The sequence below is a fragment of the Anser brachyrhynchus genome (assembly GCF_964034855.1).
Source record: "Anser brachyrhynchus genome assembly, chromosome: 10".
Classification (NCBI taxonomy): Eukaryota; Metazoa; Chordata; class Aves; order Anseriformes; family Anatidae; genus Anser; species Anser brachyrhynchus.
In genome coordinates this window covers 19,273,616-19,300,279 of record NC_137705.1, presented here as the reverse complement: position 1 = coordinate 19,300,279, position 26,664 = coordinate 19,273,616, and the positions used below count along the sequence as shown (strand labels likewise).

At 36.0% G+C, this 26,664-nt stretch overlaps 1 protein-coding gene and 1 long non-coding RNA gene across 3 annotated transcripts in view; both read right to left on the bottom strand.

The window, feature by feature from the left end:
• Nucleotides 1-26,664, bottom strand: part of SYN2 (synapsin II) — a 176,904-nt gene that overhangs the window by 115,571 nt on the left and 34,669 nt on the right. The gene's annotated exons all lie outside the window — the stretch shown is intronic.
• LOC308200657 lies at nucleotides 17,540-20,202 on the bottom strand. The gene is made up of 2 exons (XR_013955734.1): nucleotides 19,140-20,202; nucleotides 17,540-17,862 (listed from the first exon to the last, which is right to left on the bottom strand). It is a non-coding gene; the product is annotated as an uncharacterized lncRNA (long non-coding RNA).

Below are 26,664 nucleotides of genomic sequence, written 5' to 3'. Positions count from 1 at the left end.
TAGCACCTTCAGAGGCTTCTGCAATCTGATTCAATTCCAACTTTTTTCCCCATAATTTATTACTAGTCTTTCTTTCTTTTTCCTTTTTAAACAAATTATCCTATCTCCTTGGCATATATTAGAATATTCATCTTTTTTACTCTGATGATTTAAACAAAACAGAACTATTTTTCTTTTTTCACAGTACAGACCTGCCAACCCAAGAACCACCTCTCTGTTGCTTTAAACAGGAGCCCTTCTATTTGTCACTCTGTTCTGTGTCTGAATACAGTATTTTTGCTAGAACTCTAATCAAGAGGAACATGCCTCCTACTCTTGAATCTCTAATTTGAGCTTAAATTTGCTGGTTTTTCAGAACAGCATGCTTTACTGAAAATGCCTAATTTTCTGCCCACTCAAGGTTAAACAAGTACTTTTTCATGACCAAATGCTAGACTGCCTTTCTGTTTGTCTCAAAATCCCACACCTCAGGTTATGTAATACTTACCATTAGCCCAATACTGTGGAAGACTTATAGTCACGATGTAATTTCTGTGGGTTTATTTTGTAAATTAGATGAAAAATGAAAGTATTTTTAAACGTTTTAAAGTATAATCACTAGAAGACCTCATACTTGATGCAACATATAACCTTTTCCAAATCTGTTAGACTCATTGGAATAAACAATTACTACACATTCCCAAGTATAGATTCATAAGAATATTTTGTATGTTGAAGAAAAAGTCCAAACGTTCATACAGAAAACTATCATTAGTGATATTAAGAAATATTACTGTTCTAAATACTGCTGGATGTTTTAATGGTTCCTAGGACTATAAGACAAACTCCATACCTGCAGCAGTTATGATAAGTTCCTTAAACTTATCTATGTAAATAAAAGTCAATATAAAAATATTGCAGGCTAGAGTAATAAAGTTAAATTTGCCAATTCCAAGTCCCTAACAACTAAAAAAATCCACTCTTTCCAACTTCTCACTCTGTTGACAACAAAGATAAACAAGGACAAACAGCTAACAAACAACTTTACTATTTAGAAGGTAATGCACTCTATCTTGAATAAATGGCAAAAATGTCACACAAGGCAGCTGCTGTTGATAGTTTAATAGAAAAAAAAAAAAGAAATAACATCTAGTGATATTTTTCTTTGCTTTTTCCCATTGAGGTAAAGAAAGTAAACTGATACACTAACAGAAAGTAATTCCTGACAATATTTGAAATGCCATAAAAAACAGCCTGGAGTGAAAGAATTTTTGAGACTGAATCCATACTACTGATAAAATCTTCAGCAGAAATTTATCTACCTTTCAATTTTTTCTGTTTATACTGAAATCTCTAAGGCTCTAAGTTTTAAATGCCTCTCAGCAAGATGCATGACTGCATGTGATATAAGAATATATGAATCTTCTATGTTTGCAGACATTACCAAGTGATAGTCATATATAACATGCTGGGCTATCATGTTTGAATTTTCATCTTTGGGAATCCTGCACTTAGTATAGAATCTGTACCTTAAAAACTTCTCCGGCTAGCTTCGCCCCTGTGCTCAACCCATAGATGAGATTCTGAGCATTTCTTTTTATTATTTTTCTTTTTTTTTTTTTTTTAAGTCAACATGAGGTAAGAGAGAGAATGGAAAGCATGCAAGATACATATATGTCTGGAGAGAATGTGAGAAAGAGATGCACACCTTTCAGCCGCAGCTCGTAGTTAAACGAGATTAAGTGCAACATCAGACCTTCAACCATAACATCATATATCATAAATCTTCAGCCCTACATACAGGGACAAGACTCAGGGGAAGCACTGGGCAATGGGAGGAGAAGAGATTACTATAAGACCCAGAATAACCTGTTGGAGATATACATGTACTTATATACACACACGCACAATACACACACACAAAAACACTCACAACGCAATCAAAAAACGTGGCCTCTGCAGAGAATTACAGTGATGGTACAGGCAAGCCAGAGTATTTTTTTTCCAGCTGGACCCCAACAAGCATTTAACACCCATTCAACAATGTTGTGGCCTCACCAGCTCTGAATTAGATTTAAATGAGCAAAAGATTAAATGATTTTTCACGGATTGGCAGTTGCTTTGATCTTTGGCTCAGAGATCCTTTCACTTCCATCATGTAGACCTGGAGTCTACATTACAATTCTATTACTTACTTTGTGTTACAGGAATACTTTACATCAAGATTCCAAACAGTCAGTGTAAACGTCTTTGATTTTTTAATCTTTTTTGTTTCATGTAAGTGTAACTTATCTTTAGATTTAAGACAACTGTTTGCTGCCCTGTTTCTCCGAACAGATCAGTTAGAAACCCTAGTCTTTACAGCTCATAGTCATTGATGCAGTAAAGAAAGTATATGGCTTTTGCTGCCCTCTTCTGTAGAAATAAATATATATCAGATTGGTTTAAAAAAGTGTTACCAATCAAAGAAAAATATAGAACCATGGTCATCTCTTTGTTTTTGTGTCTTTTAAGGTTTCTACACTGGTATCAACCCAGCCAGGTAGGAGTCACAGGCAGGAGCTGTGAACACAGGAAATGCTTCATTATCATTAAAGTTACATAGATATTTGTGCTGAATTATGGATGTTATGCATGATAGATAGTATAAAACTTACCTGTACTTAGTTTTAGATCTGCTAAAGAAAGCATATTAACAACAACAATATGAACAGTCTCTATGTATTTAACACAGGGTTAGCAAAAAACAAACAAACAAAAAAAACACACAAGGAAACCAATTATCACTGATGTCTGAATGGATTAAATTACTAGTAACTGCTAATGCTTTCTATTTTCCTCCCTTTTTATTCACTTGAATTAGTGAATAACATTAAGGTACTTTTTGCACATGTATCTGTGAGGGAGAATACACACACTGAGTCTCCACTGGCTTCCTGAGAGTCTCTTCTAACCGAAGCTAAGATTCCCAGTGCACCAGAAAGCTGGGTGGTACACTCCAATCCAATCGCCCCCCACAAAGTAAAGAATTTCATGCACTGTGCTCAACAGAACAAAACTATTAATTTACCAGTTATTATGGCAGAATGAAAAACACATTTTATATACCCACTAGCTATGGAGGAAGGTCCAGCATGTTTCCATGAAAAAACAATTACTTCAGGATATTGGAGTTACAGTAGCCATCAGAAACACATTATACTGAAAATTCTCAGGACAATAAGGGTTACCAGGAAAATAGAAAATAATTTTGCCAGTATCAGTTTCTGTTTTGTTTATTTGTTTCTAAATCACATTTTATGCCAGATTCTGCAGGGAAATACACAGAATGGTGCAGCAGGTTACCAGAACTCCTCTTATCGTTGGCTGGATTGCTCTACTACGTGCAGCATCTGGGATGTAAAAATGAGGCAAAAGTCCCTGCTGGTTGGAGGTGGTAATGCAATGCTGTATAATACGGAATATATACTATTCTGACTTTCTGTGCCAATAACTAGGTAGCTGATATTTATTTATTTATTTATTTGCCAGTTTCATGTACCTTCCTATATTCTTTGGTCATAGTTTTAAACACACTAGGACTTTTTTTCCTAACAAATGACCACTAGAAAAAGTTACAAACTGGATGCTATAACATTAGTAAGACCTGAAAGAATAACACTTTCTAATTAACTCCTACATAATGTTCACAAATGGGTTGTTCTGAAAATACAGCAAGGAATACATTTTAGCAATACTCCAACCCTTTCATTAAAAGGAACTGTCTCTTCTGCTCAGAATTAAGCTTTCCAAGTATGTTCTAAAAAATTAATTTTAATGGTATACTTACAAGTATAATCACACATAATTTTGTCTGTACTTAAAATATCAGTATCTGTTTTATTGATATTAAAATAATCTAAGAAGTCAAATAATTAAGAGCCTGTGTTCCTGAGGACTCTCAGCTTCCCACTATGGATTAGAGAATAATAGAATTTTCTCTGCTGAGAAATGCAGAGAAAGCACTGCTGAAGTTGGTGAATGAATCTGTTCTCTACAATAAATTGGCACCACAGCTAGTACACTAGCCTGAAAGCATCATCCACCCCTTCTCTAAATGAAGGTGACCTTGGAAGTATGGGCTTTAACAATTCCTGTCCAGGAACAGTCTGAAAAACTAAAAGTCAGGTAAAGTCTAGTGCAATCTGTAACACAAAACATACCACAAGCCTGACAAGGCCTGACAAGGATGTTGTGATAAAGGGGAGGCTATTAAAGATGAGAAACATAACCAAAATATATGATAGTAAGTTTCATGAAAGTATTCTCTGACATGTTGGGGGTTTTGTAAGCAGCTGTGTGAACACTTTATTTGCTTACAGTGCATCTAATTAGAAGCCAAATTTATTAATAAATAAAAAATCTTCATGAGTGATATATTAATTTTGGTCATATTACACAGTTTTAATACAAAATCCCACAATTGTTCACGCCCTCCTCATTTATTTGTAAAACAAAACTGATCTGAATTTTCAGTGCTTAATGAAGACTGGAATCAGGTAAGTCCTACACTGCCACAATGTGTGCTGTACAGCTGCACAGGCTACTCTGTGCAAGGTCTGTACTGCACCCAGGCTGTATTCAGCTCTGAAAGTGGAGCTACACACAATAGCATGCAGTACCTCAAATTTCAGATTTTGAAATTCAGCAGTGTGCCAACCTCTTGAGCAGAAATCTAATGAGGGAGTGTTGCAAGCCCCCCTGCAGTCCAGAGCCTAGCTGACTGGCAGTACATTACAGCTGTGAGGAGCAGAAGCATCTGCTGAACGCAGAACTGAATTCCAACTTCTCTTCCCCTTCCCAGCTGAGCACTGTTCATCTCTTTTTTTTTCTTTTTCTTTTTTTTTTTTTCCCACAGCTAAATGCTGTTAATTATCATATAATTGTGAGAGTCACTGCCATTTTTTGGCAGACATAAAATAACTAGGACACAAATAAGCATTCTCTTTTGACATATATTAAAACATAGCATTATTGTAATAATTTCACAACTGAATAATTCACATCTATGGGATTAATTCCTCCAGGGTCTATAGGGGTGAGAACAGGACCTGTTCTCTTTTGCACACAATAGCAAAGGTTGTTCCAAGTTGTCAGAGATTTGAAGAGATCTTCCCTCTAGGAGCTGTGCTGTGGAAAGAGCACTCTAAATGTAGTTGGCAACATAGAGCACATTAGTCAAGGATGCCCAAGAGATGAACTGAATCCAGCCCTACATCATTTTGTGGGCTACACCCACCCACTTCAGTCCCTAATGGGAAGTGGCTCACTTATGCTACTAGTCACCTCTCCACTAATGGATCCTTGGGCAACCACAAGTCTGCAGTCCATGGCACTGATTCATTTGGATGGGGAGTCGTTAGAGAAAAAGACAGGAGTACTTTTCCCATGAAGATACTGCCATTTGGAAAAGAGCTAAATAGCAGGCATGTGCAAGTCCTTGTTACGTAATATCCAAAATCTGCAACTAGTTACTGGTAAATATTTTTGCTAGTGAATTTATGACTCTGGGCAAGGATGATCATCCCAGTGAGTAAACAAAATATGAACAAATAACACCACTCAGAGTATGAATGTTTTCTTGGTTATTCTACAATAAGGTCTGTTGGGACAAAAAATCAGGATGTGTTGAAAGCCTTTCAGACTCTGAGACCCACGATATTCATACTGCAAGTTAAGTTATCTAAAGAAAGAAATGCTGCTACACTCATTCTAGTTTGCTACCATATCAACACAAATTAGTCTGTAGTTATATCACTGATTGCTTTGAGACAGTTCTCATATCAAACTCACACATAATGGCAGACTGCCACTCTTTTTCCTAAAATCCTTCTTTTTTCTAGTTGTGAAATAGGAAAACAAAACAAACAAACAAAAAAGGAACAAAATGAGCAAGCAATCACTAAATTCCTGATGGCTCAGTGAAAACAAAGTCACCAGGATTTGCAGATATGGCAATTAGCACTTTAAAAAAAAAATCAGAAAAAAAAAAGTGACCACTTTTAAGATCAGCATTTTCTATCTTTTTTTCCTGTATATGCCACTTCAGAAGCTCATTTTTATCCTCAAAAGCTATTTTCTGTACCAATCAGCAACAAATCTGATGAGCATTATGCTCAGAAATTTCATTTTAAGCTCCTGTAGCCTGAGTTTCTCCTTTCTCATACACTGCTCAATATGTTCCATTGCCCAGCAGTAAATTCAAAAGAAATTCATTCAGACTGCTGAGTTACAAACAGAATCTTGCATATTATTTTTGGTAAAGACTTTTATTAGTGGATTGTTTTATTTTTAATATATTGGCATAATATGCACTAATGGTATGCAGTGAATAAGGACAGCTGCTTTCATCAAGATTTAAGAGCAACCAAAAACATTCTTAAAAACTTTTCATAAAGGCTGTAATGATTATGGATGTTTCTTCCAAATGCCTTGCAAAATCTGTCCACTCAAGAAGAATTACTTCAGACAGAAATTCTGCACTTTACATTATTTCGTATCTTCAGTAATTTCATTAAATTTAATGGGATGCCCAATTTCACTACTTTGCTAGAAAAGGAAAGCATAACAAACCAAAACGAATTTCTGCAATGCCTATGTTTGTGTAATAACGAATCCCTGAAAATGAATCTGGGCTTCTGCACAAACTGCCATCTATACAGAACAAACCCAGAGCAGGTTTCCACCTATATGTTGGTTAAACACTGCCATCTGCTGGGTAGACTTCTCTGTGAACTGCTGAAGCTCTAGAAAATCCCAACTTCAGGGGAAAAAAGTACATTAGATTAAAATAAAACAAACGAACCTATCACATCCCAGGCCACAATGCAATTTGTTAACAAATTAAACAGAAACAAGGCTAAAGTGCTGGAAAAAAGTCCCCGCTCACTTTTGCTGTTACAATTTACCTAAGTTTGAGAGACTGAAAAAATGAAAATAAAAAAAAGGCACATTTATTTACTAAAAAGAATAACAACTAGATTAGATTCCCCAAAATATTCTCTCTCCCAGTATGGAAAACCTCATATATAAAGCTATACCATGTATGGAAGAAGGGAAAATTGTACAAGAGTTTATTATTGTGCATTCAAACACACAATTCCCAGTTAGAGAAATCTTGAAAACTCTTCCACAGTCTTGTCCAAATTAGGCTATATTTTGCACCTTTCTGCTGCAGATGCTTCTGACTGGTAGGACTTAATACTGTTCTTTCCCTCGGAGATGTTGCATATAGTCTGTACTTACACTGGCAAGGTACTGCAGCTCATCCAGAAGTACAGTGCGTAACTTCTACAGAATTAATGCTTCAGGGTGAGACACAGTGCACTCATTCCCCCTTCTCTGTCACAGAACACATTTCACTTTCCTCCTCACTAGTAAATATAGCATGTTTACTAAAACACAAGCCAAAGAGCTACTATTTCAATAACTTAAGGCGAAAGAACAGAAATACTGAATAGCAGAGCCCTGCTATGCGTCTATTCCCAGAAACCTTAAAATCTGGAAGGAACATGATTTGGTGTAACATTCTCACCAGTGCACAGACCAACACCATTCAAGATACCACAGAGAGACTGAAAAGACCACCTGCTAACCTCCAAATCTTAATTTCCTAGTTGGAAAACAACAACAAGCACTGAGTGCTACATAGCAAATGAAGAGAAGGATTTAAGTAGCAACAGAAACAGCAAGGATGAATGCTACTAAATTACTTCTTTTTTTTTTTTTTAAACAGTCTTCAAAAGTAGCGATCATGTCTTAAAACAATTAATGCTTTTGATACACATGCAAGTCATTGTGTTTTGAGCATCTTTATCAGATTTGTCAGTGTGGAGAAAGTACTTTTTAAGGGCTTAATCCAAAATCACATGAATTTACAGTATTTTGATAAATCGTCCATTCTATTATGAGATAATATTGTATATATCACTTGATTTAGACTTTACAGAGTCTTTTATTTTTGTAGTATCCCCTAGAAAATGTAATATAACTTTTTGTTTCTTTCCCAGATTCACACTTTTTTTGTTATTCCTTTTTCCTTCTTTCCACCCACATATTTAAAACTAGACAGCCTGAACATTTCACAAACACAGTGTTTATACAAAGTTTATATTTCATTCTCACACACGTTTTCTTCTCTTTCTGTAGGCAGGCGATAGTTCTCAATTTTCTACAAGAGGACATCAAAATTTTTATCCTATTTACCTAGCGTGGAGTAGTCCTGGCAACCAAATTTAAGTAGACTCCAAGAACTAATGGTTTCTTTGGGTAAAATTTCTCACTCAAATCCCACAATATGCTCCTTTCTGTGTATAGGCAGAAAACCCATTACCCTGAACAGATGGGAGGTAGTCTGTGGGAAGGCAAAATCTGTCAGAACAAGAACTTAGAATATGAATAAATAAATAAATAAATTTCTGAGTCACAGGCCTGATAAAATCACAAGACTGGAATAAGAGAACTCTACATTTTAAGAGAAACATGTATCTTTAAGAGCATACACTTTTTTTTTCCATTTGCTCTATGATTTTGTTTTGTTTTCTCTTGATTCCCTTTGAATGAAGTTCAACCTTTTTATTTATTTGAAAATATAGCTGAGATTCTTACTAAATTGCAAAAGCTGTAACCTTAATTAAAAAAAAAAAGGAAGATTAAAAAAAGAAAATGCTCAGAAGAAATTTATGACTGCTCAAAATATTAGGACAGTTAGCAAACTGTGTTGGTTTCTCTGAAGGTGTGGAAAAGCAATTGTCAGACGGACTTGGCTGTGACTTGAACAGCTGCTATGCCACGACTACTGTTCAGCTCTGATTAAATCTCAGTGCTACCTCATTTAAAAACACCAACGATGCAAACTAGACCCAAAGAACGCATGGTTACATTCATTAACTGTTAAGTCTCCTCTACAATTTGGGAATGTTTGCTTCCATCTTCACACTTGAAGAAGTAAGCAGCTTTGAGTGACAAAATTATCTAATGAATTGAAAGTTAATAGTTATGTTTTGAAAAATAAGAAAGACACGAAATTCACAAAACCAGCAAGAAAGGTAAAAATCTATCATTACTATTCTTTGAATGGGTATCTCTTTTTTTCCCAGGAGAGACAACCTTTTAGAATGATTTGCTGAGAGTGGTAATGAAGAGATGAGCCTCCTAACGACAAAATCAGCAATTCTATACAGAAGTTGTACCACTGTTGTTTTAATCCCCACCCCCCCACACCCCGAGATGAACAGCTAAGCATTTTTTAATAAAGTGAAATACAGACTGACTAAACCAAGGTTTCCTACATGCTTTCTGTTGTCTTCCTAGTCACTTAAAATAGTTTTCCACCCTTCTCTGCAAGCCATACTTTAACAGTATGTCAGTAAAGTCATTAGCAGCTACTTTTTCAGTTTCCTCTCTCTTCTCCCCTTTCTGCTGCTTTATTTTTTCAAGTTGTTTTGAGGGACTCATGGGCAAAACTATACTTTGTATCAATTTTTTTTTAATCTTGTCAACATTTTTGTGATAGATTTGTGCAATTTCAACTTTATTTGTAGCACTTCTCTTTCATATTAAACTGTTTCGACAAGAGATGTCTAATCTAAAACTGAAGCCATGGATGTTATGTCTGTCTGTGTATGCCTACACATACATATATACATACACATGCATACATGTGTGTTTAGAGGTCTCCAGAACACCAGCATGTCAAATTTCCTTTATTAATTCTATAAAACCTTGGCTTTCTTCTCAAGAGTGCAAGTATGTACCAGAGTCAAGAATCACTAATTATGTGGTATTTTGCAAACCATCGCCAAGATGACAGAAGGTAAATTTACAGAGTGAAACCTGCATTAACAACCATCCTGTCATCTGTTGCCTAACCTCCTAATGAAGGCACAGCAAAAAAATATGCTCAATATAACCAGGCTTTTTTCTTCCCTTTTTTTTTTTTTTTTTTTTTTTTTAAAGCAGACAGTGCCAATGATTTATGGCTTTCTGCACAAAGCTTAATTGTATTTTTCCTGGGCTTCACATTTCTGCCATTATACACACAGTCAAATTCAGCCCAGAATGCACAGGCATGTGCTGCCAAGGCAGTCAGTGAAAAATTATTGCAGTGTTCATGTACATATGAAGTGGAAGCCCATGATCTTGATAGTGACAGGTATGAAAATGAGGATGTAGGTACATCTATAGTAAGCTGAGAAAGAGTGAGTTTAGAAAGAAAATACCAGTTTAGCAACAGAGCCTATTCTCCAAATCAAACCACCAATGAATTCATGTCAATATAACCCTTCTTCAAAGAAAGGAGACAAAGGGAAACAGTGCTGGAAAAGCTGACTTGGAAGAATCATAGAATCATCTAGGTTAGAAGGGACCCTTAAGATCATCAAGATCAACCATCAACCTAAAAGTGCCGAGTCCACTGCTCATCCATGTCCCTTAGTGCCACATCCATACATTTCTTAAATATCTCCAGGGACAGGGACTCCACCACTTCTCTGGGCAACCCATTCTAATTCCTAACAACATTCTCCACAAAGAAATTCTTCCTGATATCCAACCCAAACCTCCCCTGGAGCAACCTGAGGCCATTTCCTCATGTCCTATCACTTGTCACCTGAGAAAAGAGATTGACACCCTCCTTGGTGCAACCTCCTATTAGGTAGTTGTAGAGAGTGATGACATCTCCACTCAGCCCCCTTTTTCAGCGGACTAAAAAAGCCCCAGTTCCTTCAGCCACTCTTCATGTGCAAGAGGAGAAAGAAGCCCCAGAGGAGCAGTCCAGAGAGACAGAAAAGCTTCACAATCACTTAAAGCTGACTTGAGCCCAGTGCTGTAAAAATCAATGATTTTTCTTGACCCTCCCTCGGGCCACAGAGGCACATTGCCATCCCGCTTTAGCACTCATACCTGCACAGTCAACCAGGTGAGGAAGGCTGGGCTGAATGCTAGTGATTATTTTTGTTGTCCTAAGAACATTTGTGCTGACAGTGAAACATCAGGAAGGGGGGGACAAATGAGGATGGGATCTGAAGTTTAAATGACAGCAAAAGTAGATGATCTTAAAGGATCAAAGACATGGATCTACAAAATTAAACTTCATGCAATCTGCAGTCCCCAAGAACTCGCATGACTCTCTATAGGTAGAGCTGTTAACAGCTAACAATTATTATTTTTATTTTTTAAGGAACTAAGGGAAACTGATTTCATTAACTTGCTGTATAAAAGACACCTATAGCAAACAGTCAGAATGGCTTTTTACAAGTGCCTTCTTTTACTGAGAATTTAATTATATTACCCAAACTCAATATTAGTTATAATATATAATTGTGTATATATATATATATTATTGGAAAACCATTTCTTGGAATAAAATTTATGCTAGGCCAATTGAATCCAGTATTCTCCCTAGAGTATGACTCACCAACTCTCTTAAGATCTTTATCACCTGAATTTCAATGCCTAGTCAGTTTTTCCAATGTGGCGACAAGAGACTAAAATGAAACTGAAAAAGAAAAGCTCAATAGAACTCATTGGAGGGCAGAATAATGTCACTACATTTTTTTAAATGCCATAAAGAAGGATGAGGACCAGTTCTGAATTATTACTAGCATTGTTGCCATCTAAACTTTGGCAATATGAAATCCCCAATACAGTTATAAGACCACCTTAAATAAATCTGTTATCTGCTGAAAACAGATGAGGACAATCAACATAGCCTTCTTCATTTGCAATGGTAAAGGCTTTCAGAAGCTCATGGAAACAACTGAGACTTCCATCTTTTCAAGGAATTTCCTCCAAGTAAGTCAATCCTTAGGGCAGATAAAAGAACAACTACATAACCTGTCATTACATGATATACATGTTTCTTTCTCTGAAAAATATCAGACTACAGAAAACATATGCTAACATTTTCTCATTTAATTTTGAGCACTTATTGTAATATGAATTCATGGATTAAAACTACAAAGGGCAAGAGAATCACTGCAAAAATACAGGTCAATTAACAGAACAAAGAAAAAACTCAAGTCACAGTTTTATAGGCACAGGAGAATATGATGCACGTAAGAAAACTGAAAGAATAACTCCCTAACACACAGTAGGCAAAACAATTTACTTTCCTCTACATAAATCTCTCTCTCAAAAAGATGAAATTATTTCAGAAAGGATCTCTCAGATTAAAAAAAAAAATCAATGCAAGGTTTTGATTATGTAAAATCCTAAAACAAAATTATTCTACTCATTTCACTTTGTGACTCACTGCAAAAGTTAATACCACTTGCGTGAGTCACTGGCACACTACCTGTACCTTAAAGAAGGATGCATTCATCAAAGATAAATTATTCAGAATTTTAAAATACATAGTAGATCGCTACTACCCAGTTCCAACAAACATTTGAGTATATATATACAGAATAATTTATGGCAGCTCATGAATATGCCATTTTCTAACAAATGTTAATGTTCCATTAATTTGAATGGAATACACTTATGTACTATTCTGAATAAGGAGACAGACATACAGACTCCTCCCCTACAAATATTTCAGAAATTCTACTTAGTCTTTGTAGGTTATGGACCTGTGTCTTCTGAGATCTCTGAATTCCCATTATACCAAAGGAGTTCAGATCATCAGATCACAGAAACATTTTAGAGGGGAGGCACATCTTTCTTATGGACCAACAGCACAGTCAGTTTCAGTACTGATGACCTTGATTAGAGGAAGATTTTGTACTTCAGCTGAAGACAAAAAGCTCTTAGAGCTCCCATGAATACCCATACGTAAAAGAAAAACGTATGGGCACTGTAAGCATTGTTCATTTTTGCCTGCTGTACCTTTAATCTGTGCAATTTACTTAGCTAGTTTGGTAAGAGAAAGGTATGAACACCTACATATCAAGCACCAGCTTGTGCTTGGCAGATTTAATAAGCAAACGAAAAATGTCAGTCCAGGTAAAAGATTTGTAAGTTCTTTCCTCAAAAACAAATTACATGTAACTTCAAAATAACAGAAAAACGTTAACACAGCTGGTATGTATTCCATACAAAATATATGCCTAATGGCTCAAGATGATCTGGGCATAATGATCCATGAAAGTCAGGTACCAAACTGGTATAATATTGATATTTTGGTAATATAATATTGGTATAATATTGATAATTTACCTATGGACTCATTAATGCTTTTAACAGACTTCCTAGTTAATTATACGGGCTTTGACAATATTAAATCTCAATAGAATATTTATCATTAGATGAGAATCTAATTTGCACTGGATGAAAATAGGAATGAAAAAATTATTGTACTTGAGCATTTGGAGAAGAAAATTTAAAACAGAAGAAAATAATAAAAAAAGGCTTCATCTCTTTCTTTCTCAAAACTAACATATTTTAAAGCCTCATATGCTTTGATGAAGTAGTATTTTTGGGGGTGGGAATTTATTATATGAACACCTAGAATTGGCAATGCTGCTGGTTTTCCACCGCTGATTTAGAAAAATAACAATACCTATATTTTCTTATTATTTTTATTACTCTTAGGAGGTTGTTGTTATCTTCACAAGAATAGAAAAGAAAGAACTACCACAGCAAATAGGCCATATCCTTCTACTTGTTTTCCCCACCAAAATTTCTATTATGGCTTCAAAGACAGACTCGTTATAGAGATTCTACAGCTGAAGGCAAATCAGCAGATGTCTATCCCTTCCTCCACAGTTACTAAAAATGAGCTGACTTCCTTATCTGCCTACATATGGCTTCCAGCCTTTCTCAGCGAAAAACAAAAACCCTGTCCCAAAGAGCACACATGCATTTGTATATTATTCTACCCTAAAAGAGTAGTAGACAGGGAGCTAATTATTCCTCCTCTATCCCATATAACCACAGATGCTATTCTTATCTGTCACACTGATTTTATATCATTCATTTTGCGTGAGAGGAGGCCGGTTCCTTTCTTAAAGACATGCTCACTAAAAAAATAAAATAAAATAAAATAAAATAAAAATAAAATGGAATGTAACCATAGTTTATTCCTTGTAAATTGCAAGCATACTTCAGATACCAACTGGCTTTAACACTAGACTATTAAATGAGCATTTAGCTATCATTTCTTGTTCTGCTCTAATGCCAGAGTGCAATATTTCTTTTTCTAAATTTCATCAGCTCTTGGATTACTTTTAAATATAGAAGTATGATTACTCGATCTTCTTTCACAAATACAAAAGTGTCTTAGTGTGTTTGAAAACATGAAGTCCCTGAAGAATGTTTGACGTGAAAATTATCAGCAGCAAAATCTCCTCTGCTCTATAAAATTTCATAGCAAGACATTCATAACAATTTAAAAGCTTGCAAAATCCACTCAATTACAAAGGTCTCCTTGTTTTTAGATAAATCCATTTGTATGTCATTTAATGCCCATGGCCATACCGAAATTTTACAGTTAATTGTAAACAAGTCAGTACAGGTAGCATTATAAGAAAGCCTGCAGAGAAAAAAAGCTCAAAGGAATAAAAAATAGAGAAAAATGTCAATTGAATGACAAAGTGCATTGTATTGAAAGAGGAGTTAAAAGGGAGACTAATGAAAGGAGTTCAGGACAGTGCCAATTCACTTAGAATATAAACATAAAAGATTGCCAGTGATTCTGCAAAATGGGGTGACTCATACCTTCTCTTTCTATCCTCTGTGATGCTCCTCAACCTTTATTCATTTTTGTTATTGTTGCTACATTTTAACATTCCTGTTACTCTTATGATGTATAAGTTGATTAAGAAACCTGATAAAAGCAAGGACATACTGAAAGGTCTACTGCAATGAAACACATCAAATATTTTAATTTTATTTATTTATTTATTTATTTTTACAACAGCATTAACAACTAAGAGGACTTTTTTACAATATCTTGCTGCTGTGTTTGAAGTTAGACAACTTATTGCATACTGAGAAATAGCTGTTTTTCTTTCCTCTGTGAATATAAACTAATCCAATTGCATGTTACACCACTTTCGTCTCTTTTATAGTCAATCTTAATAAAGATATTTCGCATATGGAATACAAGAAAGAAGCCTACCCTTCCGAAAACTTCATTTATGCCAAGAAATCTTTAAAATATCTTTAACTGTTCTTTGTAGCAGAGGAATGAACTTTCTAATCTGAAGAATTATGTTACATATCACAAAACACGTTTTCAAAGGCTGTTAGAACAACATATAGAAAAAGTTTGCTAAATAATGGCTTTCCTGTTTCCAAACAGGATCTGTTTGTATTTTCTAATAGCTGCAATATATTATTTATTCATTAGCAAGACAGTAGGTCTGACAAAAAATACGGCTAATGCATAAGTAAGACGCATGCAAACACATTGCCCGGTACACAGTGTATGGTCATATGTTCTAACCTAATGATATGGCAGATCTCCACTATAGATGCTTTGGGACATTTTAGAAGAGGGACTTTAAATAGTAGAGTACTCCCCATTTATCAAAAAGATGGCTTGAAGTTCACATACTGACACACTTGAAATTATTAATTACACTAATGTATGTGTATTGCCAGAATTTTATCTGAAAATGATTGGTATACTTTATCCTTTCTCTCCAAGCATTTTTACTCACCAGTGTCTATATGGAGCACAGCTGAAGGAATTAATTTGTAAATTTTTGCATTTAAGCATCTGGTGACACTGGCCTTTCCACAAGAAAAAATAAATAAATAAAAATAAAAACCCACAAATATATTCAGAATCCACTACTGCCAGTAATTATGTAACAAAAGGTTCATATTAGAAATCACAGAAGAATTAAACCACTAAGTGGTTTAATAAACAAACATCTGGTGGTACGGGGGTTTGCAAGTAATTTACAATATTTTTAGCTTGAATTCAGCAATACCTGAAATAATTGCTGATACCAAATTATGAAATTTTCCACAGTTACATAACTGAATTATAAATAGGACTTCTGTGCTTGCATTCTGTATCCCTTCTCTTTCTTTCTTCTCATTATAGTGCTCCACACTTAATTTCCAGGGATGAGACTTCTTTAAAAAAAGCTTTATTGCTCTTTGGATTCTTGAATTAAATATTTTGTAATACCACCAAAGCGTTCTTTGTATGAGTGGCAGTCAGTTTAGTGAATCTATAATTACACAAAATGCTTACAAGTACTGCAACTGGAGATGCATTGTAATTTAGAAACCTTTTGTTTAAAACAAATGCTGCAATTTCTTCAAAAGCTTTGTTCAATCAATGTAAAATTGTTATTATTTTTTTAAGAAATACTATGAAAAAAAGGAGAAAATCTGCTGTATGCTACTCAAAAAAAGCCATGTTTTTTCAGTATTTCCAAAACTAGCACTTTACCGCACATGTGCATATTAAATAAATAAATACATACATGTCCTTCCTACATGATTTGCACATAACTGATTGGTTATTTTCTACCATCTGTTAATTAGAATATGCTAATACTAACATTATTCATCTAAGGAGTAAAATCACATTTCTTTCTTGTACTTTAGGAAGCACTACAAGATAATATTCCTTTCAGTTGCTGGTATAAATACATACACATTCTAGAAATATATGTTCTTCTACCAGCAGTAATGAACTCACTCTAATATACTCTGAGCCAATTGGAAGCCATCTAGCCACAGTTACACAAATTGACAAAACCAACTTAAGTTCTTCTGGGGATGGATTATTTTAGACACGCACTTAAACGGACAGCCTATGCATACACGCACTTTATATGGATATGCATATGAAGATGCAAAGCATTTTATCCCACTTAGTCTTCTCCCAAAATTCCTACATGGTAGAGACAGGGAGATCTAACATCAGTTATCTGTGAACAGACTGAGTCATAAGTAACTAAGAAATTAAATCCTCCCTAGAGGAGCAGTCCTAGCTGTGCATTCTTACATGAAAAGGAAGGATCATAACTAAATATACATTGCATTCAGACACAGATTATGAATTTATATTCAAAATACTCCTCTATGATTGTCATCATAAGACTCTCCGGGCTGAATTCAATATAAAAAGCACGTCAACTTTATTACCTCTCACTCAGGCTCATTTTCTAACAGATGGCAAAGTGACTATCTCCAACCATGGAATCTCCCTCTAGCAAGCAGCTAACAGAAGAATGGACTTTGCTGGTGTCCAGCTGACTCAAGATGCTGACACCTGATTAAGATTCATTTTGCTCAAACACCACACAGAAAACAAAGATTTTATAACATTTTTTTTCTGCAAACAATTTCTGTCTGAAAACTGGAATCACAAATCTACCATCCACATTCAAATGTATGACTGCTTCAGAAAATAACTGATCAAAGTAGCATTTCTGTACCTCACAACTGTCACAGTTTAGCTACACATAAATATCACTGCCAAGGCCCTGTGACCATTCATCCAAGCAAAATAAGTCACAAGACCCATGCTGGTGTCTGGTGTAGTAAAAAGAAAAGTATCACAGCACAGCAAAGAGTAATTGCATGCATGCTCTCCTTCATTACACTGTTATGATCTGAGTAAAATTGCTGAAAAGAGTGCAAGTGCTCCACTGCTTCACAGCATTATTCCAGCATGGTGCAACACCGCCCAATGTTATAAGTAATGTTATCACAGACATTAACTTTTTATCATGTATATCTGAAATAATGCTTACATAATTGAATACTGCATAGCTTCATGCACAAAAACATCAAGCCTGGCTGGTACAAAAAGTGAAGTAGCAATAATGATTGGAAAACTACAGGGATCAGTGACACATGCCAAGAAACCTGCAGAATATAAATCTCAGCTAGAAGAGACAGAGACACCTTGATCTTCAAGATTCCAATTCTCACCTGAAGGACAAGGACAGATGGTCAGTGATGTAATCAGATTCAGCTGATTCATCAAGCAGGTACATTGAATATCAATACGAATACTTAATTCTATTTTAAATATAGTATAAGCTATCAATCACTAAAAAGTTATGTGTGCTTTTTCTATGCTGCACATATTTAGTAAAGAGTTGCAGTGTTTTTGCTCTTTCCCTGAAGCTGTACTTCAGTTTTATAGCAGAATTTCCACTGCAATCATGCTTGAATTTCCATGATTTAAGGCACTTAGGCATAGAAGTGCTTAAAAACAAAGCAAGTACTTCCATTAGCAGTAGAATTTAGCAGCTTAGACAATCAGGCTTCACATTTAAATTATGCTTAGCAGAGCAGAATCAAATCTTTCCACCTGCTGGTGGTACTCAAGTTACCTCACTTCAGTCTTCCTCAGATCAGCAAGAATACTGCGATTTGGGCAAAATGTGTACTGGTGAATTTGATTATTGTAAAAACATAAACAGTTGATAAAAACAAAGCCAATGCAACAAATAAGAAATCATAACAGCAAAATTAAAACTAAATAATCAAAATCCTATATCGATGAACTAACTAAAATTTCACTTATGAGAAGACAAACATGTAGATTGCAACTGAGAGAATTTTGCTCCTACATTTCTGCTTGAAACTTAGTGGCTGCTGAGTTGAACAGAATTTCCAAAATTAATCTTGATGCTTTTGGACATGTTGTTTAGTACTTCACACAACAGACTTTCACATCAAAAGTCAGCCCCACCTGATAGGTTATGTTGAGAACACCTACTCGGAATTGTGCTAATAGCTATTGCCAGCACCCGTTCACCTGTTCACAAAACACCATTTGCCTATTAGCAGCTAATGCTATTAAAGTCAGGGAAAGCTATCAAAAGATGTATAAGCAGCACCACTGAGTGATATTCATCATAAATAGTTGAAAATATCTTACACATATGCTCACACTGGTATGCAGAAACAATGGTGACTTATTTTGTTAAAGTAAGGCAACAGCCCTATTCATATATTTCATCTAGTTCATAGAATTAAAACTGTTGCATGACAAAACGTGAAGCAGTTTGTTAACAGTTGTTAAAGTGATCATGTACCAGTATCATTAATTGCATCAAGCACCTAATGCATGACAATACCTATGCTGTGCCCCCAAAACTACTAGTCATATGCTTTTCTTAATGATATAAAAACAAACATCACATAAGATTACAAATGACAGACAAAATTAGTCCAAAGAATCTCATACAAGTACATACAGTTTTTACTGGAAAACTTAGTTCATCTTCCCAGTAAAGCAAGGCTTGTGCTGTCATCCTGTACACCTAGCAATCTTTGAACGTCCTGGGCAATTCCAATCCAATTTGAATGAGAAATGGAATCTTACAATCCATCTGGCCTAATGAAAATAATAATAAGTAATAAATAAATAAATAAATAAACAAACAACAACAAAAACCCCACAGAATACTACTTAGGAACAGTGTTTCTTCAAAGGGAAACACATACTCACATACTGGTTATTTCATCCAATCATTTTTCAACCATGTTAAGCTTTTTCTGTAACACTTTGGATACTTTAAATTCTTTGTGTTTGTATGTTTATCTTGAAGTGTTTAGGAGACAAAAATGATTCTGTACAAAAGTCCCTATGTTTCTTCATGAAGAAACATTGTGTTTGGATGGAGTATGGAGTATGTTTGGATTCTGGAGTATCACAGAATCACAGAAGCATCTAGGTTGGAAGAGACCTCCAAGATCACCTAGTCCAACCTCTGACCTAACACTAACAAGTCCTCCACTAAACCATATCACTAAGCTCTACATCTAAACGTCTCTTAAAGACCTCCAGGGATGGTGACTCAACCACTTCCCTGGGCAGCCCATTCCAATGCCTAACAACCCTTTCAGTAAAGAAGTTCTTCCTAATATCCAACCTAAACCTCCCCTGGCGCAACTTTAGCCCATTCCCCCTCATCCTGTCACCAGGCACGTGGGAGAACAGACCAACCCCCACCTCGCTACAGCCTCGTTTAAGGTACCTGTGGAGTGCGATAAGGTCGCCCCTGAGCCTCCTCTTCTCCAGGCTGAACAACCCCAGCTCCCTCAGCCGCTCCTCGTAAGCCTTGTTCTCCAGACCCCTCACCAGCCTCGTCGTCCTTCTCTGGACTCTCTCACGCACCTCCATGTCCTCCTTGTAGCGAGGGGCCCAAAACTGAACACAGTACTCGAGGTGCGGCCTCACCAGAGCCGAGTACAGGGGGACAATCACTTCCCTAGCCCTGCTGGCCACACTGTTTCTTACGCAAGCCAGAATGCTGTTGGCCTTCTTGGCCACCTGAGCACGCTGCTGGCTCATATTCAGCCGACTATCAACCAGTACTCCCAGGTCCTTCTCTGCCAGGCAGCTTTCCAACCACTCATCTCCCAGCCTGTAGAGCTGCTTGGGGTTGTTGCGCCCCAGGTGCAGGACCCGGCACTTGGCCTTGTTGAACTTCATACAGTTGACCTCAGCCCATTGGTCCAGCCTACCCAGACCCTCCTGCAGAGCCCTCCTGCCCTCGAGCAGATCGACACACGCACCTAACTAGGTGTCGTCTGCAAACTTACTGAGGGTGCACTCGATCCCCTCATCCAGATCATCGATAAAGATATTAAAGAGAACTGGCCCCAGTACTGAGCCCTGGGGGACTCCACTAGTGACCAGCCTCCAACTGGATTTAACTCCATTCACCACGACTCTTTGGGCCTGGCTATCCAGCCAGTTTCTAACCCAGCGAAGCATACGCCAGACCAAGCCAAGAGCAACCAGTTTCTTGAGGAGAATGCTGTGGGAAATGGTGTCAAAAGCCTTACTGAAGTCAAGGTAGACCACATCCACAGCCTTTCCCTCATCCATTAGGTGGGGGACAGTCAAACAAACATATCTTTGGTGTGTTGTGAATCCAAATTTGCTCTGATATTTCCTTGCTAGCATCTCTGTACACATATGGTACATCCTAAAGTCCTTCTGCCAGCTCCATGGTGAGCCGTTCCCATCTTCTATCCAAGTGTTCAACTGTGCGCACCTGCTGCCCTGCAGTCCCACTGCTGCTGGCAATGTTACACCCCACTACATCACATGCTAGGTTGTTCAGTGGAGAAACAATTAACAGTTTACCAGCTGGTCTTGGTAGAATGCTGCTGCACAGCAACAGCCAGAGAAGTATGCAATGATGGCTGATGTAAAGAAAGACTGTGTGTGTGGTACATCCCTTTGGAAGGCATTTGTCCACCTCCTAAGATGTCTTAATTTTCCAGTCATTTAGAAAGTTCACACCTTTCAGAGATATAATTTACATGAACTTGGCTTTCTCAGTCACCTTCCACAGACTCCTTTAAATTTATCCGTGGACCAAGAAGCCATGAGGCACCATCTGTTGATGTGATTTTCCTCTATAAACCTTAAAACTTTTGCTCTCCTGTTTGTGACATTCGGATTAGAATCATAGAAACACAGAATCATCACGGTTGGAAAAGCCCTCCAAGGTCATCTGGTCCAACCAACCTCCCCCCCCCGCCCCACCCCACCCCTATAACCCACTAAACCACGTCCCTAAGCACCAGGTCCAACCTTTCCTTAAACACCCCCAGGGACAGTGACTCCACCACCTCCTGGGCAACCTGTTCCAATGCCTGACCACTCTTTCTGAAAAGAAATTTCTCCCAATTTCCAACCTGAGCCTCTTTCTTCCTTCCAAGTGCATAACAAAAGAACAAGTGGTCTTTAACAACCCCAAATTAATCCAAATTGAAGGGGCAGAATGTCAGAATCAGTAAAACATTATTAAATAGCAGATCTCATTGCCACAGGATGTCAGGATTTTAACAAAAGTAAAAAGAGATTAAACATACATATTAAAAACATCCAAACCTTATACAACTTACAGCAAGTGATAATACAAGCAACATTAAATTTTAAAGTCAGGGCTCTGGTCAACCTTGCAAGGAGAATGTGTTGTAGCTTATACAGAAAGGAAGCAGGAAGTTTTGCCCCTTTTCATCTTTTGCAAATAAGTTTCTGACATGTTTTATTTCAGCAGTATTTGATGCTCCTGGATTAAATAAACAATCAGTATTATCTAGGATGGAAAGTTAGAAGGTAAGCTTTCTTAATCTTAATGGCAGCATTAAGTCCAATAATATTGGGATGAAAATACAAAGAGATGCCAAGCATCTCCATACACGGTGTTGATTTGACTAATTTATATTATGGCTTGTAAAAAGTTACATATAGCCACTCTGTTCAAATTCAAAATAGCAGGTAGTTCCACCCCCAGGGAAAGAAACTGCACATGTAATCAGCAGATAACAAAAAACACAAAAAAACTACCTCACCTACCAGCTGCAGATGTTCAAGAGTATCTGCGTCCATTAACATATTTCATAGCTCCCTATCCAGATTTTTATTTCCGGGTAAATATAAATCAGAAAATGACTCCTCCTCTCCTCCACTGTTAAATTATTTGTAAATTGGAAATGTTTTTTTGTTTGTTTCCCCCACACAAATACCTACTTTCTCAGCAACTATTTTCATTCAATTATTTTGGCTTCTGTTTTCCAGCTGGGGGCTCAGGCCTGGATGGCCACCAGAGGTTTGTGACAACCCAAGGGAAAAAGATGAAGATAGGAAGGCACAAGGGAGGTGTAATTAAGGTTACATGACAGAGAAGCACAAATTATGTCACAAATACAGGAATAAAATTCTAATATTCTTACATGACTTTGGTAAGCTTTGGACCAGTTCTGACTGTGGTAACACTGAGGCATTACTGGATGTGTAGTACAGGAAAAAAATAAATATAGTACTAGTGTTAGAAGGTTTGTTTTTATAGCTACAAGATTTCTTCAAGGGAAGAAAACAGTGGGATTATGCTGCAGGTTCTTATATATACATATGTAGATTATCGCTGAAGATTACTTAAGCATAGAAAAGCATGCTGTATTAAAGATGTATGTAAGTGCATCTGAATGCAATACCGAATGCCATCTATTTGCACACACTAGCACCTATATCAGTACACTTACTACTTTTAAGGTATACAAATGTAGTACAGCATTTTTAGTCTGAAATGGACGCCTTAGATATACAGCTCACCAACAAATTATACCTAATTATCAATACTTTTTCTGAATTTTTAGAGATGAGAAAGTCTTTGGGGTTAATAACAGTTTTCTGATGTACATAAATAGAATATGTACTCTCTCATCTTTCTCTCTTTTTTTTTTCCTCCCCAGTTTGAATACTCCTTCGATTGCATGAGAGGCCTGCTTGCAAATCAATTCATTTTCTTTTCTTTTCTTTTTTTTTTTTGTATTGCTATTTTGCCTTTTTGAAATTTAACTGTTAAGGCTGAACCCAAAGGCAAATTATTAAATGACTAAGCAAAAATTTACAAAAGTCTTGAAGCAGAGTCTCAGAAATGGTAATAGAAAAGGGCAGATTAGGAAATGACTTAACCACTCCCTCCAACACAGACCTCACTTATTTTATGCATTGTAGTCATCCACTACTTAATAACTGTTGGGAGGATGGCACAATGATGTACATTGACAAGGATGTTTGGATGTTATAACATATGAATACAAATCCACAGCACCAAATTCTCAAGTACTTTTTGAAAAATCAAATCCAAATTAGGACACTACTCCAGTTGTTAGATGCTAATGATGCTTAGCAATAATCATCATAGGCACAAATACCCTAATTTAAAAGCAATTAGCAAGCCACGTCATTTGTAACAGAACATTCTGAATATATCTGAAAACTGGCTGTGCCTTGTAGTTTGTGTTTAACACTCCAACACCATTTTTAGCACTAACAAAAAGAAATTATTAGCCCAACCTGTAAAATCTGCTGTTATGTCCAAATTCAAACATTCCTTTTCTATTACTGGAAGTATGTTTATTATTGGAAAAAAAAAAAAAAAGATTTCTGAAGAAAACTGAACAAGTATTCTATAAGGAATTTATTTAGGAAAAAAAAGATAAATGTGTATTTTCCAGCAAAAGTCCTAAATTTGCCTGACTCGAACAGATAAATTTAAGAGACCTGTCATGTACAAGCAGTATTTTTCTTTAAAATAAGTGTGACCATCATTAACTGTCATGAAAAAATAAAATGCAAGTTTGTAGATGATGCTCCAGAGTACACAGAACATCAATAATCCAAAATCATAACTGAAAACATCCGATCATTTGCAGCGTCAAAACTGTATGTCAAAACAATACCTTTCACACTTAGTCAACACTTGAGAATTTGATTTCTGTTCTATAACCCACACCCATAGCATACTCTGTCTCAGAAACACATTTATTATTTTTATTTTTCACTAGGTAAGCTATCTACATTTGCTAACTATATTTTATAAAATATTATGTTGATCTTGTATTTTAACAGAATACATTACTTTCAGAAGATTATTTTGAAACAGGTACAGACAGACATAAACATCAGCAGTATTTTGGAACTCTCTTCACTATCTTCATTGTTGCCAATTAAACCTTAAATTGAAAGTATCTGCAACATATAGCCACTAATGTTTAACAAAGATTTTATTATGGCATAAAACAAAGATTTTTTTCAGATATTAATCTATGACTTTTAGAAATTGGTGTTTTTTCAGCACAGAGACATGACAGATGTGATTCACTCTACTCGTGAAGTTAGTCTATCTTCTGACACACCATCCTGCTGGAAAAATACTGAAGGGTATGCAGGCATAACCTGTTGAAGAGTATGCAATTTTTGCATTCCCTCTTAAAATTGGCAAGTTTCTATTAAAAATGAAAATTATGGCAAACTTTTCACAGGTACCTCTGACATTACCTGATCTAAATAAATTAGAACAATGTAGCCAGTCAGCTGTTCTATATTAAGCTACTTCACAGATTAAAATTATTCTGCATCACATCTTTAGTCAACTTCAAATTATGTGACACCAGGAAATCATACACAGAAACAGCTCCTGCTAGATACAACAGGCTCTATTCCCAAAACACCAACATAGGATAGGACAGGACAGGACAAAAAACCACTACCACAAGCCCTGTATAGACACATGTATTCCACAGGAAAATGGTTTGAGGGTAAAAGGGAAAGGTATGAAACTTTTCCTTTTTTTTTGAACTCCTCTCTAAGAATGTACATTTACCCTGTTAAAACAGACTATACTTAGCTATTTTCATTATAAAGATTTTTGTATTGTTTTCTTTTTCCTTCTCCTATAATAAACTCTATCAGCTGGACTATTAAGGAATGCATGAGTAATAAAAATTATGCAGAGAAAGAGAAAACAAAATTATTTGGTACAAGAGACATGAAGCAGGCAGCGAAGTTGTTGTTTTCTCCTCCAGAAAGCATGCAAGTTTTTCTTTCAGCTTTGGAAAGGCAGAGTTATAAGACAGGACATTACCAGAAAAGAATGCAAAAATATATGATGGGAAAGGAATTACTGCAAAAATTGTATTGAACCATCCTTAAGAGACATTTTACAGCAAAAAAATTACTTCATATTTAGTCATATTTTTACTTGCTTTTCTCTGAAAATCTCACTTATTTCTGAAAAAAATAAACTAAAGCTACAAATGCTTCTGCACAATAGTTAATTTCATCCCTCTGTTGTGACCAAGTATTTTTGTAACCATTTATATTTAATCAGATAAAAAATAATTTGACTTCTTATAAACAACTCTCAATGGCATATAGAGGAATAAGGCTGATTTAGCCATATTTAAACATTCATTATAAGAAACTCTAGATAACATTTTATTGGTCTAAATTGCCAGAATGAGCTGGTTGTGGTTCTATCCAAAGTGAAAACTTTCTACCAGGATCCTCCAAACAGGAGGAGGATCCATCTTGGAGGATCCATCTCTGCATAGTGATACAGTATAACTGATATTAACTGATGTAGAATGAACCAGAGTCTCACTAAGTATATGGGGAAAAGATCACTAGTCTTTCTACAGCTCTGGATAAGGCTTTCTGGTTCATTTACTAACAGTTTTTGAACTACTACTTTTTGTTTATGTGAAATAAAGTCTGGATCTATTCTAAGGAATAAATCGATCTCTGTGCTTGCAAAAATCCCTTTTTCACATCTCTTGTCATAGTTTTCCTACGTGCAATTTCAGCTATGATTTTAACATTGTTCATTAGAAACGGTTTCCCTTATGCATTGCTTTCTACTGACCCAACAGAAGAAAAATGAGAAAATATTTTAACTGCCTAACTAAAGCTTATTGCATTCAATCATCCTTGCAAAGGTTCTTAAGCATATGCTTGGCTCAGAGATTCATTGAAAAGAATTAAGATTTCCAGTCAAAACTGCTCCAAAAAAAAAAAAAAAAAACACTAGAATTTCTATCTAATAAAGCTTCTAAACAGGTTACTTAAAATTTGCAAACAAATGAAGCATTTTAAACCAATCCCATTTAGCATGTTGGATAGTTCATAGTTGACATTTTTCATCCTTTCTCCTCTTCTGCTCTAGAGTTGCATAACAACACAGACAAGTAAAATTCTATGCAGCACATTTTTTATTTCATATCTTATCTCTTAGTTTTATGCACAAATTAAAGACATAGATGCTTGAAAAATAAAAGGAAAACCAAGAATCTTAAGAAACAAATGAAAAATGTCTTGAAACTCATATGTGCCTTTGTCAAGGAAGAACAGATGAACTACACTAAATTCAAGCCACCTCTGCTGCCAAAGTTTTACGTGCTCCCAAAGTACTGCAC